The sequence below is a fragment of the Sminthopsis crassicaudata genome, chromosome 2, assembly GCF_048593235.1.
Source record: "Sminthopsis crassicaudata isolate SCR6 chromosome 2, ASM4859323v1, whole genome shotgun sequence".
In the NCBI taxonomy this organism is placed as follows: Eukaryota; Metazoa; Chordata; class Mammalia; order Dasyuromorphia; family Dasyuridae; genus Sminthopsis; species Sminthopsis crassicaudata.
In genome coordinates, this window is record NC_133618.1 from 432,959,360 (window position 1) to 432,978,352 (window position 18,993).

At 36.3% G+C, this 18,993-nt stretch overlaps 1 long non-coding RNA gene across 1 annotated transcript in view; it reads right to left on the minus strand.

Annotated features, from left to right (window-relative positions):
- Positions 1–18,993, minus strand: part of LOC141557066 (uncharacterized) — a 145,002-nt gene that overhangs the window by 36,922 nt on the left and 89,087 nt on the right. Inside the window, exon 2 of the long non-coding RNA XR_012486706.1 lies at positions 7,907–7,968. This is a non-coding gene — a long non-coding RNA (uncharacterized LOC141557066). The remainder of the gene's footprint in view (positions 1–7,906; positions 7,969–18,993) is intronic.

Sequence of the window (18,993 nt, forward strand, 5' to 3'; positions counted from 1 at the left end):
CTAGGGTACTCTGAAGGTTTTTTTCTCTTCTGCCATAAGCTCAAGCCCCCACTGTCTGGGTCTCCTAGGTGCCAGCAATTAGTGCCCAAGTTCCATTTAGTCATTTAATATTGAATAGTTTTGCAAAATAATATTTTATTGGAAAAAATGGCAAGTACAAGTAACCAGCTCAATTTATGGGAATAAACTGAATTAAGTTTAGCTTAGTTCCAGCACAAAATCAGTCCCACAGAGTTCATATGCAAGGTTAGCACCACCACCAGTTAGCCTATTGGTCAGGTCAACTGGTATTTATTAAGCTCAAAATGCAAAAATTTTAGAAGAAAACCAAATCAAGCACCTTTTATGATGAGGGCCAGGGTATAAATACTTAACCAAACAAGGAACCAAAATACTAAAGATAAAAGATAATTTTGAGTATGTGAAATTGAAAGTATTGTTATGAACAAAATAAGTGCAACTGAGAAAAAAATCTTTATGTCAAATATCTCTAATAAAGGTCTAATATTCTAGATAAACAACAAGACTCATAAAAGTCTGAAAATCATTTTCCACTAGAAAATATAGAGAGAGAATAAGAGCAAATATATCCCAAAAGAAACTATGCATCTGTTAATGACCACATGAACAAACATGTCAATCTACTCATAAGAGAAATGCAAATAAAAACAACACTGAAATTTCATCTCACAACCAGAAAATTATCAAATGTTAAAAAAGATTTTTTAAAAGTCGGTGTTGGTGAGATTGTTGACAGGCATAAGAATGCATTGTAGTACTTATGGATTTATCCAGTCATTGTGGAAAGCAGTTTGTAGACATATGAAAGAGAAGTGCAGTAGAAAGACCACTAGATTTAGAATAATTAAGACCTGAGTTCAAATCACACCTAAGACATTTAATAGTTATATGACCCTCAGCAAGTCATATAACTTTTCTGTGGTTCAATTTCTTTATCTGAAAAATGAGAATGGACTCAAGATCTTCCAAGGTCCTTTCCAAATCTCAGCATATATCTTACTGCAAAGCACATATCAATAAAACTTCATGGCAAAAATAATGGCCTATGGACACCAAAATATTTATAATAGAACTTTTTTTAAAGTAAAGAATTGAGAAAACATAAATATCTATAGATTGGGGAATTGCTGAACAAGTTTTTGTATGTGAATATGATGAATACAGAGAAGTACAGAAGATAACATTAACTGTATATGGTAATATAAGCAGGCACTGAAATGTCACTTTCTACTTCTTCATTCAACAACTCATCTTTTGGAGAGCTGCCTTCACTTAGTCTTTTCAACTCTCCAGAGATCCTGAGTAGGTCCCTCTTTAGTTGTGGCCATCACTTTCGCCCCTCATATACTTCCTGCATTTTTCCAGAGGCAGAATGGACAAAGCACCAGACTTGGAACCCAGGGACCTGGACTTGAGTCCTGCCTCCTACACTCTCAAGTTAGGCAACTATAGCTGAATCATTTAGTTTCTTCAACTATTTATCTTTTATCAGATTTGTGATTTCATCCATATTAAAAGGACCTGATAATAAATTACTTCTATCAACAAAGACTGGTAGCTTTGGGGCAACTTAAGCCTTTGAGAGTGACCTGAGATATTGAGAGAAGTTAGGTGACTTTTCAGAATCATAGAATCAGTCAGGAACAGAATTAAAACTTAAATACAGATGTTCCTCACTGTTTATTATGCTACGTTGTCTCCTTTCTTCATCTAAAAAATGGAAATTCTCACCTTTGCACTATATCCCTAATGATATTGTTATGAGGAATGTTTCTAGGACTTTAAAAGCTGTAGATAAAGGTGAACTACTATTATTAAAATCAGTGTTGTTCTCATATCGCTACCCATAAAGCATAACTCAGTAACAATTCAGAAATGTCAGAATCAACTACTACTCCCAGAATGCAAGAAAACATTCAACCTCAAAATGGAATAGCTAAGCCCTATCCAATTATTTATATATATATATATATATATATATATATATATATATATATATATATATATATATATATATATATATTTTATTTTAGAGACAATCAGGATTAAGTGACTTTTGCAGGGTCACATAACTACTAGATATCTGAGCCCATATTTGAATTCAGGTTCTCCAGACAAGATCAATGTGCTATCCACTATGCCATCTAGCTGCCCCAAACAATTATTCTGAAAACCATGAAAGTCTGCTTATCTCCACACATTGGCAAGATAATTCAAATCTCCTTTGTTGTTTTGTGGTTTTGTTGTTGTTCTTTTGTTTTTGTTTTTTGTTTTTTGTTGTTGTTGTTCATGTCCAACTTCATGATCCTATTTGAGGTTTTCTTGGCAAAGATACTAGAGCAGTTTGCCATTTCCTTCCCCAAGTTATTTTACAGATGGAGAACCTGAGGCAAACAGGATTAAGTGGCTTGCCTGGGATCACACAGCTAGGAAGTATAAAGTCAGATTTGAACTCAGGTTCTCTTAATTCCAGGAGCTCTGTCCACTGCACCACCTATCTAATTACAAATAAATGATAAAGGAGAACCTGAAAAAAACCTAAGAGAAGAAAGAACTTACAAAGATTGACAATAAATTTGCTATACTTTTTCTTTTGCATTGTCATTTGATTTTACCTAAGGTTCTAATTATAGCTAAAAGAAATTTTCTTTTGGTTTTTTTGTGTTTTTTTTTTAGCTTTGTGGCTGGTGTTCCCTATCCTTCTTTATAGATTCAATCAAATGTAAGGTCCTTGGGAGTTGGAGTTTTTTGTTTTGTTTTGTTTTGTTTTGTTTTTATTTTGATGCATTTATATCTTAATTTTTCTCTTGGTATCCTCAGCATTCATCATAATTCTCTGAATATAGTAGGTGCTTAATAAATGGATTGATTGACTTTTCTTATGCAGCATGATAAATGTGGAAATGTTTAGAAAAATTGTACATGTTTAATCTGTATTGGATTACTTGCTATCTAGGGGAGGGAGTTGGAAGGAAGGGAGAAAATTTTGGAAAACAAGGTTTTGCAAGGGTGAATGTTGAAAACTATTTTTGCATGAATTTTGAAAATAACCATTATTAAAAATTTTTATTGAATTACCACTGAGCCTGGAAGGGCCCTCACAGGACCAAGAATACTTAGAAGCTAATATAAACATAAAGATCAAAGTTAGGAGCAGACCATGGGCATTTTATCCACCTTTTATGAGGAAAAACTCTTCTCATTCACTGATACTTCTCCTAGACTAACAAAATTCTATTCCTTTTACTCCCCTCATCTCTGAGACACTGAATTCTATGCTTTCAAAGAGCAAACTCCTCTCTTAAATTCCTATTCCTCTCATCTCCATCTCATTCCTACCCAAAAATGTTCCACTTCACATATATATATATATATGTGTGTGTGTATATATATATATATATATATACACACACATATATGTGTATGTGAGAGAGAGAGAGAGAAACTTTTCCTGTATAATTTAAAAATCCCCCTTCAACAAATGGCTCTTCTCATCATGCTACTTTTATTTTCTGTATCTCAATGAAATCTGAATCTTCCTCTTCTCCCTTACCTCGGATGATGGAGCATCCCCATGGCCTTTCTAGTATTTGGTGACACTTTGTCCAATAATCTCCAACTCAGCCCCAGAGTGAATGAGAATATTATTTGCTCCCCTTGACACTTTCAGACTCTCTCTACCATGATTTATCATCAACCTCTTCTCCTTTGAGGTTCGCTCTATCTAAATGAATCAATTAACCCATATCCTTTTTGCCATTATCTAATAATTCCCCATCTCTGTGATATTCTCCTTCCTTTCTTAGTGAGTTCAGTATCTGGCTCATAGTCTTCTCCCATCCCAACTTCTGGCCAAAAACTAAAGGACTTTAACATGCAGATTGGTGTTCCTTTTAATACCCTAACCTACTAGTACTTTTTACCTCTCATATCCTAATCTCCACTCCATTCCACAAAGGGATGATCACACCTTTAACTTTTTTATGATATCTCTAGTCACCTTAAACATGATTCTTCTCCACATGCTCTGTAATTAGTCATAATGGCCTATTTGCTGTTGTTTATACACAACAACAATCCATCTCCTGACTCCATGCCTTCGTACCAGATATTTCCCATTCCTCGCTCTTATTCTAAAGTGATAATTAGTGATACTTGTCTTCCCTACCTAATAAATGGTTTTGTAAAACTCTGAAAACCTTAAAGTTATATAAATATGAGGTATTATCATCATTTTGATGATTATTACTATTCCCTCAACTGTGTCAACTGGAGCAATGTTTCATTAAGACAAGAGGCCAGTCAATCTCAGCAGTGTTTCGACTGGATATGAGCCAAGACTCAGAAATAATAAAAGCTCTCATTTTTCTAGTGCTCTGCATCTGTTCACCATTTTGATCAATGACTAGAATGAAAGCAGCAATAGCCTGTTTATCAAATTTGCAGATGGCACAAAGCTGGGAGAGATTGCTAGCACAATGGACAAAAGAATCAGGATCTAAAAAGATTTCTCTTAGCTAGGATGATGGACTAAACCTAAAAAGATGAAATTTAATGAAAAGAAAAGTGAAAAAGTAAACAAAAAATTTAACAATACAAAAGCAGGATGGAGGGAGTGTGACTAAACAATAGGACATGTGAAAAAAAAGCTGGACTTAGTGGCATGTTTGCTCAATATAAGTTAACAATATGTCATGGGAGCCAAGGAAACCAATTAAATCTTAAGCTAATTGAAGTTGTGTAATGTCCAGTATGAGGGAGATTCTACTGCAGTTTCTTTATTCTACTACCTGACCAGTTCATATCTGGAGGATTATGTTTAATCTGGGTGTATTTTTGGAAGAACATAGACAAGATATATTCAGAGGAAAATGATCAAATAACCAGAATAAGAAGGCTCAACATTTAACACAATAATACATAGTAGATACATGATACATTTTTATTAACTGAGAATGTTTACTGATTTTCTGGAAACAATTTTTATGCAACATATAATTGGTGAAACTGTAAATGTTTAGTCTTCAGAAGAGAAAAGTTGAGGCTGGAAAAAGAGACATGGTAGCTATTTTTAAGCAGTTAAAGGGCTGTCATGTGCCAAAGGAATTAGTCTTGTTCTATTTGATCCCTAAATGGCCTATGTGAGGTACAATGATGTTCCAACTAGCATAGGGCTACAAAAATTTTCTCCACAATAATAGTGTGATATTGTCTTCATTTCACAGATGAGGAAGCTGAGGCTCAGAGAGGTTATATGGCCAGTAAATGCCAAAACTGATCATTGTGATTATTGAACTTTTTCCCCAATACCTTGAAGAAACCACAAAGAGGAAATTTATATTTAACATAAGGAGAAACTTCATAGCAAGTAAAACTATGTGATCATGAAATTTACCAGTTCTTCAACTGGAGACTAGATGAATCTTGGTCAAGGATGTTGTTAGAGGGGGTTCTTGCTAGGTTTGAATTGGGCGATATACCCCCCTAAGGTCTTTTCCAGTTCTGAAACAATCAAACTGGTCTACATGTTTTTTATCATATACTATATCCCAAAACCAACTTCCAAACCTCTGTATATTGATCACTTATGTCTGGAATGCATGTTGTCATGTCTTCATGGCAAAATCTCCATCTTCCTTCAAAGCATAATGCCAGCATCAGCTCCCTTGCTCCCTTTCTTGTTCTATCCAGGTGTTAGAACTCTCTCCTTCATATTAAAAATAATAAGAATAGCCAACATTTATATAGTACCTGAGCAGGTAAGTGACACAGTGGATACAGAACTGGACTTAGAAACAGGAAGACTCAACTTCATGAGGTCAAAATACAGCCTTAGATACTTAGATATGTGATTCTGAGCAGCTCACTTAATCTTCTTGCCTCAGTTTCTCATCTAGAAAATGAGTTGGAGAAGAAAATGGCAAAGCACCCAGTTTCTCTGCCAAGAAAACCCCAAGTGGAGTCATGAAGGGTAAGACATGACTGAAAAAGGACTTGCCAACAATTGTATGGGCTAGATAGTGTGCTAAAAATTTTCCAAACATAATCTTATTTTATCCTCATAATAGCTGTGGGAAGTAGATGTTCTCAACATCTCCATTTTACAAACTGAGGCAAATAAAAGTTAAGTGACTTACCCAGAATCATCATTATTCCTTATACATATTGTTTTCCTGGCTCCAATTACTTTACATCAGTTTATGTTGGTCAACTGCTTCCTCTGTATTCATCATACTTGATTTCTTATTCTAAGTATCTAAAACTGAGTTTGAGCCCATATCTTCCTAATTACAGACCTGAAATTCTATCCACTGTGCTATCTGGCAGTTTTTTAAATACTTTAAATTCAGTTCTCAGATATATGTTGTATTTTTCCTGTCTCTAATAGAATAGAAACTCCTTTTGCATTTGCATAGACTAGGACAGCACCTGAATTAAATGAATAATAATAGCTACAGGAGCTAAGATTTCCCTGGTAAGGGAAATTCCATGGTGAAGAAATTTTCCTATCAAGGCAGGTCAGCGTTTTCTGTGAATTTGTGGCATTAGAGTTGTCCAAAGCACTGAGAGATTAAGTGACCACCAGCCAGTTTCCATCAGAGACACATTGTAAATTCAAATCTTCCTGGCAACAAGGTCAGTTCTCTATGTACTATATCTACATCAAGCTCTCTCCACTCCTAGGTCATAATAAGTAATTTATGGATATTTGTTGAATCAACTTGAATCAAATCAACTGTCTTATTTGAGCCTTAGAACAACTCTCTAAAGGAGAAAGAAAGGGGCTGTGACTCCACTTTTACATAGGAAGAAACTTATACTCAATCAATCAGCCAACCAACAAATTGGCACTTACTATGTTCCAGGCACTGTGCTAAGTACTGAAGATATAGATAAAAAGCAATAACACACCTTGCTCTTGAGGAACCTAATTCTAAAAGAGAGATAACAGATATGAATTGGAACTTGGGAGACAAAGACAGAGTAGATAGAAGACAGTTCTTAAGAGATTGGCACTAATAGAAGGGAGGACCAGGAAGGTAGCATCTAAACTGAGTCTTGAAGGAAGAAAAGGGTTTTAAGAATCAGATGGAGAGGGAAAGCATTCCAAGTATGGAGAACAACCATTTTAAAGACTTAGAGATAAGAGAATGTCTTGTGAAAAGAATGCCAGGTAAGCTCATATGGCTAGTTTATAGAATCAGAATGGACATGACAGTCCCAATCATACAATTAATAATTGCATATCTGGAACTTGAAACTAAATTTTTCTGACTACAAATCTTGCTTTGCATTATACTCTGATGCCTTTCATAATAAAAACTCAGAATAGGCACAGGAACTAGATTTGTTATTTAATTGATAAAGGGAATTAATTCTTAACTGATGAAACTAAACTAATGCAAATAAGTCTAGGCAACTTATCACTTAAAAGATGCTTAGGGTGACTAAATGGTGCAATAGATAGAGAGTTAGATCTGGACTAAGCAAAACTCCTCTTTGTAAGTTCAAATTCAGTCTACACTACCTGTGCAACTCTGAGAAAGTCATTTAACTCTATTTGCCTCAGTTTCTTCATCTGCAAAATGAGCAGAAGAGGGAAATAGCAGACTACTCCAGTATTTTTTGCCAAGGAAACCCCAAATAGGGCCATGGATTGTTGAACATGATGAAATAATTAAACGACAACAATAAGAGCACTGAGATGTTAAGTGACTTGCCCAGTGTGGACTCAGATGTTCTTGGCTGCAAGACCAGTTTTCTTTCATGCAACTCCATATTAGAAATAGTCCCCATTATATAGAATGAAGCATTACAGCATTTATTGAAACAGAATTATCTCTTAAGCATCCTGTCCCTCCTATTCCCTTGAAACCCCACTCACTTGAGATTGAAATCATCTGCAGGCTAGTTATTTCCACGGCAACCAGCTTCATCAGTGGGAGCCTGAAAATCAAAACAATAGCTTGAAAATTCATGACTGGCACAAAATTAAACAATGACACTGCAGCTGTGACCATTAGTAGCTTTTTAAAACCCTATGCATTTTCACTACAAGAAGGCAAAATTAGTTGACTTGAGAGATGGAGAAAGGATTAGTGTTGGTGCCCTGGCTTGGGCATTTAGAAAACCCTAACTCCACCATTTATTATTGTGTGAACATGGGAAAGACAATCACCTTTTTTTAAATATGTTTCCTCCTCTTAGAAATAAGAGAAATGGATATCCAGGATCTTCTTGATCTAAAATCTTTTATCCTCTGATCCTTTATTCTGCCTCTATCACAGAGATGATAAAAATCAAGTGCTATAATGTATGTGAAAGTTCTTCATTGTCCCAAAAAGCTCAATACATGTGAGCTGTTATCATTTATCAAAAAATAATTGTCTCTATTGATTATTACTATTATTATTATATATTATTATAAATTATGAATTTGAATCAATTGAGAATATTATTAATTTATGACTTATTAATAATGACTTTGATGCCAATAGTCAAAAAACTTTTCAAAAATATGCGGTTATATCTCCGATATTTATAAGCTGTTTGCTATTGGGCAAGTTTCTACTCCATTCCAGACTTCAGTGTTCTTATGTATAAAATGATGCTTTTTCTATGTTCTTTTGTCTAAGGCTTTTTGCAGCTCTGATAATTTATGTTCTATCTTCTGAGATCCATTTCACCTCAGAAATTCTGTACTGTAAGATCACTTCCACTTCTGGAAGTGTTCTGCATTCTTCAGCTCCTTCTAGCTCTTACATTCTTTGTTTTAAATTTTTTTAATCTTAAACTCCATAATTCTAAAACCTGGGGACAATTTTGATTGCTGATGAAGAAAAGAGATGGTACTAATCCCCATTTGGGATCCTCCATTTGGAGGACATGTCTTTCTATTCATGCTTCTCTCTACTTTCTTCTCAAGGCCTTTTCTTTCCTTCAAAATGTTGCATTTCCATTCTTCTCAAACTTTTCCAGAGGCCAGGACAGGGAAGGGAAAATGGGTCAGATGGAAAATGTGAAGATATTCTACAAGCCAAGAGACAGATCAGGTCTTCTGGGACAAAAATTAAAGCTGAAACTAGGCTAAAGGAATGAACCTGACTCCACACCTCACAAGAGTAGAGAAAAAAGAATGAATTGTTTAGCATTCAATGATAGCTCATTTCTAACAGAGGGGTGCAATTTTGTTTAATATGTTTATATTCCCCAGTTACATGTAAAACAAATTTTTATATTTGTTTTTAAAACTTTGATTCCCAGATTCTCTTCCTCTATAGTCTCACTTCCTACTAAGAAGTTATGTAAAACATTTCCATAAAAGTCATGTTATGAAAGAAAACAGATTTCCTCCCCCCCCAAAAAAAAAACACTCAAGAAAAATAAAGTTTAAAAAAAAGATTATGCTTCAATCTGTATTCAAACACAATCAATTCTGTCTCTGGGTATGGATAACATTTTTCACCATTAAGTCCTTTAAAGTAGTCTTGAATCATATTGCAGAGAATAGCAAGGTTGTTCACAGTTAATCATTCCACAACATTACTATAACTTTGTACACAGCATACTTCATTTTGCTTGAGTTCATGGAGGACTTTCCAGGTTTTTCTAAGAGCATTCTGCTTACCATTATCCAAAGAACAATAATATTCCATCATAATCACACATCACAATTTATTTAGGCTACAATTTTAGTAACAGTTTTTTGTGATATCAGTCAAAAGAGCTACTTGGTTTGAATGATGGTTCTCCCACAAGTATATGAACATTGAGAAGGGACATGGGCAATGATGTGGGAAAGAAATGAAATTATAATATTAGGGTAGTGAATGGAATGCTAGAGATGTTTAGAAGTGCAAATTCACTTCACCAACTGTGTCTAACCAACCCTAGATCAGACCATGTTTAATATTTCTTTCATCCAACAATCCCCAAGACCACTTTTCCATCTTCTCTGCTACTATATGCATATCTATGCTTTCCCTTCCCACTTCCTCCTCCTGTTCTAGGTACAACAATCAAATCAATAGTGCCATAGCTTCTGGAAAAGTGTGTTAATCAGATGATCAACTCAGATTAACTGAGATAATGAGTTAATCAGATTAACTCATCCTCCCAGTTATTTCTCATACCAAAACTATCTTCTTTGGCTATCATTATGCATCATGGATTGTTTCCTCCCTAGTAGAATAGAGTTCCCTTAAGAACAAGGATGGATTTTTCACTTTTGTGTTTGTATTTCCAGAATTTAGCACACTGCCTTTCACATTGTAAGCGTTTAATAAATGATTTTTCATTCTCTCACTTCCCACTTCTGATACTATGTGATCTTAGACAAATTACTCAATCTCTCTGAAACTGGATTACTTCACATGTAAAATGAGAACTTTGTTGTGAAGCTGAAATGATATAATTATATAAAGCACTTTTCAAATCTTAAAAGTAATGTGATACGGTCAGCTGTCATAATAATTGTTTAGTAGTGAAATGTGAGAAGTAAGGCTCATGACAATACATTACAAGAGATGGTACTAATGCCACCTGACACATGGGTCTAAATAATTTAAGTGTTGGTGCTTATGACATGTAAACAATATCATGGGTTGCACAAGGTTTAAGAGTTTGATTGACATTGTAGGAATCAAAATGCTCAGACTAGGCAATACATTTTTAACTCTTTTGTTAATTAGACCCACTGACAATCTCAGCTAGTACAAAAAAGAGCTACTCAGGTCAGGATCCTTTTTCTTAATGCATTCCCATCTTCTTCAATAGGAAATCTTCCAAGTTTCTCAAAAAATTAAGTTAAAACAGGTATATTCCTTTCATTCTCTATGTTTGTAGCTTCCAAGGCCATGAAAATTACCTTGAGACTTTGGTAAACTTTAAGAATGTGCTTGACAATACTGAAAGGGACAGGAAGAGCTAGTAACTTTTCTTCTGCCACTATCTCTGCCCGCATTTATAGATCCTTGTTTGCTTATGCTTTTCATCTATTAAACATTGTAGAATGTGTAATATTGCCAATATTTACTGGGTAAAGAATATAAGCAAGAAGTTTGCCCTACTTCTTGTTTCTCACATCTGAGAACTGGTCTTTTGACTTGGTGCCATTGCATGCCTCAAATGCTTTCCTTCCTCTCCTCCACCTCTTAACTTCTTTGACTTCTTTGAGTTTCAACTTAAACTCTACCTTCTTCACGAGCTTTCCATCTGAGATTCTAGCCCATAATCCAATTCATTTGCATGTCATAGCATCACCTCCCTGAAGTCTTGATCCTCTTTGAGAACAAAACAAACAACAACCATCTGAGATTACCTTTGTATATATTTTTGTATGTACTTAGTTATTTACATGTTGTCTCCCCCATTAAGATGTGAGCTCCTTGAGGGCTGGGATCGTGTATTTCTCTTTTTTGAATTCCAGGCACTTAGTACAATGCCTGGCAAATACATATTAAATATTATAAAAGTGTTTCTTGACTTACTGGCATTGAAATCCTTGAGACATCAAAAGTGGAACAAATCCCCAGTGTGCTGGATAGACCACATACTATATATACTATACTGCCCATCTCTACCAATGGTGCACTTGTAGGAATTAAGGCAGAAATAGATGGGTTGTAATATATATATCGTTGGAAGGAACTTCTATATTTATGAGACCACAGATCCATTTTAATTCCTTATTATATACAATCCACCATTAATCACAAATTTGACCATATCACTCACTCTACTCAAAGATGATGATTCCTTATAGCCTGTAGGATCTAAGGTTAAAAAACTTCTAACCTCATAGAAGATGAGGTATTCACTGTTCCTTTTCCTGTACTCAGCTATATAATCAAGACTAGATTCAGTCCTAGACAGCTATTTTTGGTGAAAATTGTTTCCTTTTTCATATTCTTTGATCTGTCAACTTCTTCACTTTGAATAACATGTTTGGATAATTTTATAATAATAAATAAGATTATGCCTACATAGATAGTTGGAACAGAGTCACTATGATATCCAGGTAGAAAAATAATCCTCCTTCTCTACCTCTCACTGGAATTACAAGATGCTACCTTGAAAGGTAAAATCCAAAAGAGACAAAATGGAATTTGTTTCTTCCTTTAAAAGATATAGCAACTGCCTCCTTAGCACTATCTTGGATTGAGGTTGACCAAGTAACCATTAAGAAGTTTCTACATTCCAAAATACCAACTATTTTCATTGCTTGGCTACCATATAATCCTAAGCTTCCAGGAAATTCATCATTTTCAAAAAGCTCAAGCAGTAAATAATCATATTTTAAAGTATCTAAAAGTTGGGTGCTTATTCCATGGAATTCCTGTCTCCCTCCCTCCTTACCTCCTACCCCTGCCAAAGACCTTTTCAGCCTCTGCTGCTACAAAAATATAAAGCAAAATCTTTGTCCTGGCATTTGAAGCCCTTCACAATGTCTCAAGTTTCTCTCTTCAGGCTTATTATACATCATTCTCCCTTACATATTTTTTCAGTCTATCTGACCTACTTGCTGCTCCCTATAATAGCATTAAATCTCCTGTTTCTATACATTACATAGTCTATATTCCATATCAGGAATGTTCTCTTTCATTCTTTAGCTCTTGATATCCCTCTACCTTAGTGGACCCCCAAAATTACTTTGTATTTTTTGTATTTGTATTACCCCCTTAGAAATGTGTAATGGAAAGACTTCCCTCCTCCTTCTTCTTCAGAGGTAAACATGTTCAGGAGTTCTTTCTGTCAGGCAGAAGGACTCTTAATTGGATGCTAAATCAGAATTCCATGGATATAATGGAATCATTTTTGCCACTCAGCTTTCTTCTTCCTGCTGTTCCTGTATATAAGAATGACTTCTCTAAACTCTGGAGGGAGGAGATGGGGAGGTTCCCTTAACCTCCTCGACAAGCCTGAATCTTGGATGGTGACACCTCCTATTTGTTTCTTCTTTCTTTTGATATTTCATACTGGGTATCAATAGCTACGAAAGCAATTACATCAGCAACACTGGCAAAGAGAGCAGCCAAAAGGGAAAGAATCATTCACAGAGAGAGGAAGAGAGATCTCTGGAAGAAAGATTCTTCTTGACACTGATCAAAATGTACTTGGTGGAGTGTTCTTTTCAAATGTCCTGATGAGACATATATTGGCCTCTCAACTGATTGTAATCATTCTATGCTTTATTGTTTAGTGTTTTCTTTCTTGTGTGGGGATAAAACTGCCTGCTCCATTCTTGATTTGTGCTTCCAGAGTACTCTGGGCACTCTCCTTTTTACTTCCTCCCACCTTCCCTTTCTGAGGAGAATCCTTTTGACTAGAAATGAAAATAAAAATAGTCCTCAGGAATCTGAGGTGGAGAGGGTATAGAATAAGTGTTGGGTGCCTAGTTCCCTTATTGAGTAAATAGGTGAACACAGATCAATGAAAGCAGAGCAAACCATGAGGACAGGTGAAGAACAGGGGTTGGCAGAGGTCATCACCCTCAGCCTATTAGTGCCTGCCTAACTGATTAGTAAATTAAAGAAGGGAGAGAGACAGAGACAGAGATAAGAGAGGGGAACAGAAAGAGAGAGAGAGAAATTCATTTATCTGTGAACCTAATTGAATGTAAATTCTTTGAGGGTAGGTTCTCAGTTTTCTATTTACATCCCTCAGCATCAAGCATAGACTTGGCACATAGTAGGTGCCTAATTAATGATTGTTGGTTGGTAGATTCATGAATTAGTCAATAAACATTCATTAAATGCCAATGATGCCCCACACTATGCTAAATTCTAATAATACAAATATAAAAGATGCCTTCAAAAAACTTACAGTCTAATAGGGGAAATGTATACCATCCTGGTTAAGGAATCCACATGCATGTATGTAGCAAGTATCACATGTAGCATGTAACTTTATCTAATAGACCAAGCACAGAAACTATATGCAATATATAACATTATGGGTTGAAGTCACATAGAAAGTTCACATAATATTCCATTTGTAGGCACCATCTAGGACATATGTAACTTCTTTATTTATTACCCCCCTGAAGCATTATGTACAAGCCCAACCCTTGAGTGGATAGTCCTGACACCTTTATGTATTTCTGACATCCTCTAACACACTGTCTTGTAGACCCAATGTAGGCTGAAATCTATTGTTCAACTGTTAGGGAGTTAACTCTGTAAAGGGGTTCTGTTCCCTCGGGGCAATCATGTCTGACTTTTGGGATCTATTTGAGGAATTTGGCAAAGATACTTGGCATGATTTGTCATTCCATCCCCAGCTCATTTTGCAAACAAGAAAATTAAGGTAAACAATGTTAAGCGGCTTGTCCAGCCAGGGTCACACAGCTAGTGTCTGAGGTCAGATTTGAACTCAATAAGATTAGTCTTCCTTACTCTAGATCAGGTACTCTCTCCACTGCACCACCTCACTGCTCTTGGGGTCTCTTACTGTTGGAACATTAAATTAGAAATAGTACTCAGCCCTTCCCTCCCAAACAGGACTGAGGTCCTCCTGAGACAAGACAATTTCAGCAGTCCTCCCCATCCTTTAACACACAGTTCCCTCCTCATCTGGATCTTAATCCAGGCTCTCCCCATGTGATCTTTTTCTGATGTCAATCATATAGAAGTAACTATTCATTGAAACTCTACATCACTTGAAGGCGTATAGTCTAGCAGGTGTTGCCTCTTTCCCTTCTTCTCCCTACCTCTAAATATCCTGTAGTACCACAAGAGTGTGTTATCTAAGATTCATGTATAAGAGAAAAGAGAATGGAGCAATTCAGAATAAGGCAGGAGGGGAAAGCCATTAACAATACACATAAAAGAAAATGCCTCAGTCCAAGACAGCCAGTAAGCTACTGAGTTGTTTCCCCAACCTAACTTGGTCCATGCTCCTCCTTGGTTCAGGAACTCCTCACCATGACATCTTTCATGGCCCACAAGAAAGCAGAGGAATAAATCATAGAATCCTAGACTGCCTAATCCAGCTCTCTCATCTTACAAATAAGAAAACTAATGCCCAAAAAAGGAAGTAATTTTAAGGACATTTTAAGGTAATAACCAGAGTGCTATTTGAACACAGGGTCTTTACCTCCAAATCCAGTGCTCTTTCCACCACCACCCCACCTCCCATCACCACCATAACCACCACCACCAACAGCACAGCTGCTTCTCTCAAGGGCATAAATCTGAAGTGAGCTGCAGCCTCCATTTTTTTGTGTCTAGAACAAGTTGTTCAATGCGGCTGCCTCCACGCCTACAGCTTTTTCTATTCTTGCTGCAATGAGGGCAATTTACATAAATTGCATATAATTTATTCCTTTGGGGTGGAAATTAGATGTAGAACTACAAAATCAAAAGGGTACATTAGCATGTTAACTCCTGGCCAAGTCTCCCAAAGAAACCAGGAGTTGGGCGTGTTCTAGGCAAGCAGTAAAGAGAAAGAAAGGACCAAAGGAATGGTCAATAACTAATAGAATCATATATTAGATGCTGATTCTTCTCCCAGGACCAATGAGGGACTCACACCTATCACTAATTACCCCATTTCTTTGTATTTATATAAGCTCAATAAAGAGGGCAAGAAAGCTGAACTGTGAGAGCAGTAAGACTTCAGCTGCTGTCCATATCCCCAAGAAGCTTACTAGCCAGTCTGAGGCTGATTATAGCAACCAGATCAAAGCAAAAATAGCCCAAATCTTTGGACTGTTGTTTCTGAAATTGTAGGTATAAAAATAATGTTATTGAAGGAGCACAAAGCTAGAGATTGAAACCTAGCCCTAGCAAAATGGTGCAGATTTTCTTTATGCTTGTGTTCCCTAATGTTGTGCAAGTATACGATTAAAATCTTGTGCATAGAAATCTTCTGCAAGCTGCCCAAGATCTAAGAGACAGAGAATACCAATGGGTTTTATAGAATCAGTCGCAGCTATTTCCTTGACATCAACATCTGAGCCCTTTACCATTTTCTCAGACATGTCTGGATCATCAATCAAGGGATCCTGACATCTCTCAAGCTTAGGAGTCATAAGGAAAGAAAAATTTAAAAGATAGCATGTGTGCTAGTATTAGAACAGAAAGGATGGTGGGAATAAGAAGGGTTCCTCAAAGAACCAACCCAATAAGTCAGAGACTTCCTCTCCCTGGGAACTTCACCCACTCCATGCACGATTTCTTTTCAAGATAGATATTGTGGTATAATGTGGACAAAACATAGAAGTTAACTTACTTGGATTCATGCCTCAAGTCTATCGTTTACTAGATATGTGATCTTGAACAAGTCATTGAACCACCCTAAAATTTAATCTTTACATTGATCTTGTCCACACTGAACCATATAATCTCCAAGGCCTCTTCTATTCTATGATTCTATGTATATGTCACTCTTCTTCTCTGGAGCTATTTTGACATCTATAAAATGGGGATAGCAACTAAACCCCCAAGTTAAAATGGAATTTATAATACAATTTATGCAGTTTGTCATATCTTTTCTATGCTTGAAAATTTCTGGTGTCTTTCATTGTTTAATAAGCAAACATTAAACTCCAGCCTAAGCACTCAAGATTTCCCAACTTGAAATTGGCACTTTTTCCTACTATACTATATACACAGACTTTGGTCCTAATATCATTTGGATTCAGTCCAGGAGCCTTTACTATAAACTAATACAATTCTATCTCCTAGCTTCCATCTAATAGTCAAATCAGAATCAACAATTCAACAATTTAAATTAGATCAAACAGAAGGTTTCTGGTGTATTGGGTAGATCCTAAATGAGTATTTATGAGAGGAAACACAGATGCCATCTGGTCAAACTATACTTGACCAAAAACTATGTTTCTGGCTGTCCAAGTGATCACTCTACCTTCTTTGTGAGGGAAAAACATTCTCTCCTCAATCTTCTTTTGGCCAACCTAATTGTGAGGAAGTTTTCAGACCTAAATCTATCCTTCTTTAATTATAGTAATCCCTTTCACCTTGCAATTTTCCCCATTGTGACTTTGATATGTCATGGGTCAAAAATTGGAAATTAAATGGGAATTTTGGTGGAGTTTTGCAGAAGCCACAGACAATATGCAAAGATCAGCAGATAACACAGAAAAAGTTTAGGAACTCAGAAATTCATAAAATATATGTATAGTATTATATAGTATCAATATATTTTATCTTGTAATACCATAATAATTCAGACTTTTCTGGAATGCAGGGAGAGCCAAAAAAATGCTATGTGAATTTTTCAATTGCAAGGGTTACTATACCTATAACCCCCCACAATGAGGAAAGCATCATTATTCTTCCTATTTCTGTCATCTAGGGCCAAGCAGATCAAATCTAACCCTGATTCCACATTACAGACCTTCAAATATTTAAAATCAGCTATCTAGTCTTCCATAAGACTTCTAAGTTAAACATTCTAAGTTACTGCAACTGCACCTTATATGGACATGTCTGTAATACTCTTAGCACCCACAATGGTCCTCTTCTAGATGTGCTCCTAAAAAAGAGAGCATCCAAAACAAATATAGCATTTCTTCTCATGAGAACAAAAGGTTCCACAAAGTACATCCCAGTGACTCTAAGAACATGGAAAGAGATGTAACTTTTAAATGGGGTGAGACCTCTGAGTTCAAAGATGCCAAGTAGGTGGAAAGGCTTTAGAGTAAAAATTCCAGAAAAAAAGGATCCAACTTCTGAATGTCCCCAACTACCATAGATATAGGGGGAAGGCGAGTCTCTCCAAGGTTCCTTGTCTTCCTTGACTGTAACGCTAGAAACTGACAAGAGTAGAAATTCCTGCTGAAAACATTGTCCTGTGAATTGATCTGAGTAGAACAGCTCACTTGCTCTGGTGTATTCTATTGTTAACCCTAATATGAATAATCTTTCTGCTTCCTGTTTATTACTCACTTTGATATAAAAAAACTGGTTTGCCAGCCATCTGGGATTGTCTTTTGTATAGCCAGAATTTGGTGGGAGGGAGATAAATTGGTAGAGCACAAGCCAACTGTGGCCCTCCCCTCGAAATGAACATGAAAAGTGGCTTCTATTCTGAATCTCTGAAAGAAATCATTATAATCCTAGACTACAAATATTGAATCAGTGGTAAATAGTTCAAATTATAGTGCAATAACTTTCTTTAAGATGAGAAAGCAAAGGGATGATCCAGCTATGGATTCTGCCTTCCCTTCCTTATGCTAGGTTCCCAGTGGTACAATCTTCTGCTTACCCCTCAAGTGAAAATCTCCATTCTTCAGAGACAGTTTGGGCCAGTATGGGTGTAACCTGCTAGTGGCTGCTGGGTATTATGGGAGCCACCTGCTAGTGGCTGCTGGGAATCTAATTTTGACCAGCAGAATAGGTGCAATGTGAGATCTATATCTCATATGTATAGATGTGAGATATAGATGTGAGAGGATGATAAAAATACAAGGAGACTGAGAGACAGTTGAATTCTCTGACCTCTCTCCTCTTCCCTCTTGCCTCTAATTAATTCCATTCCCAATTCACAAGCAACATCTGTGTCAGTAAAGGCTGACTTGCAATTCCTTCAAGTGTGTTATGATTCAAAGCTATGGGGACTCTCAGGAACTGACCTGCCCCTTCGCACTTAAGCATGATCCTTAACAATTCCCCATTTTTTGTTTTATGGGAACATGATTATTTTTCCCCCAATAGCATAGTAAATAAGTTTGTCCAATATTGTGAAGGAGCTGTTATCTGAGTCCACATGCTGCAGAATGCCAACAGCACTATCAAAGTCTTTTCCATCCTATTCCTCAGGATGGTTGCAGGGTGAGACTCTATAGCAGGTGTTTAATCTTGTGAAATGTCATGGAGGCAAACTTTCTGACAAATGGAGAAGTAGGATTGTAGTCAGAATAGCCATTTTTCATAAGAATCTCACTGGTCTCCTGGCTTGGCACATTAATGTATTGGTCCATTTTAATTGCCAGATCTCTTATTCTCT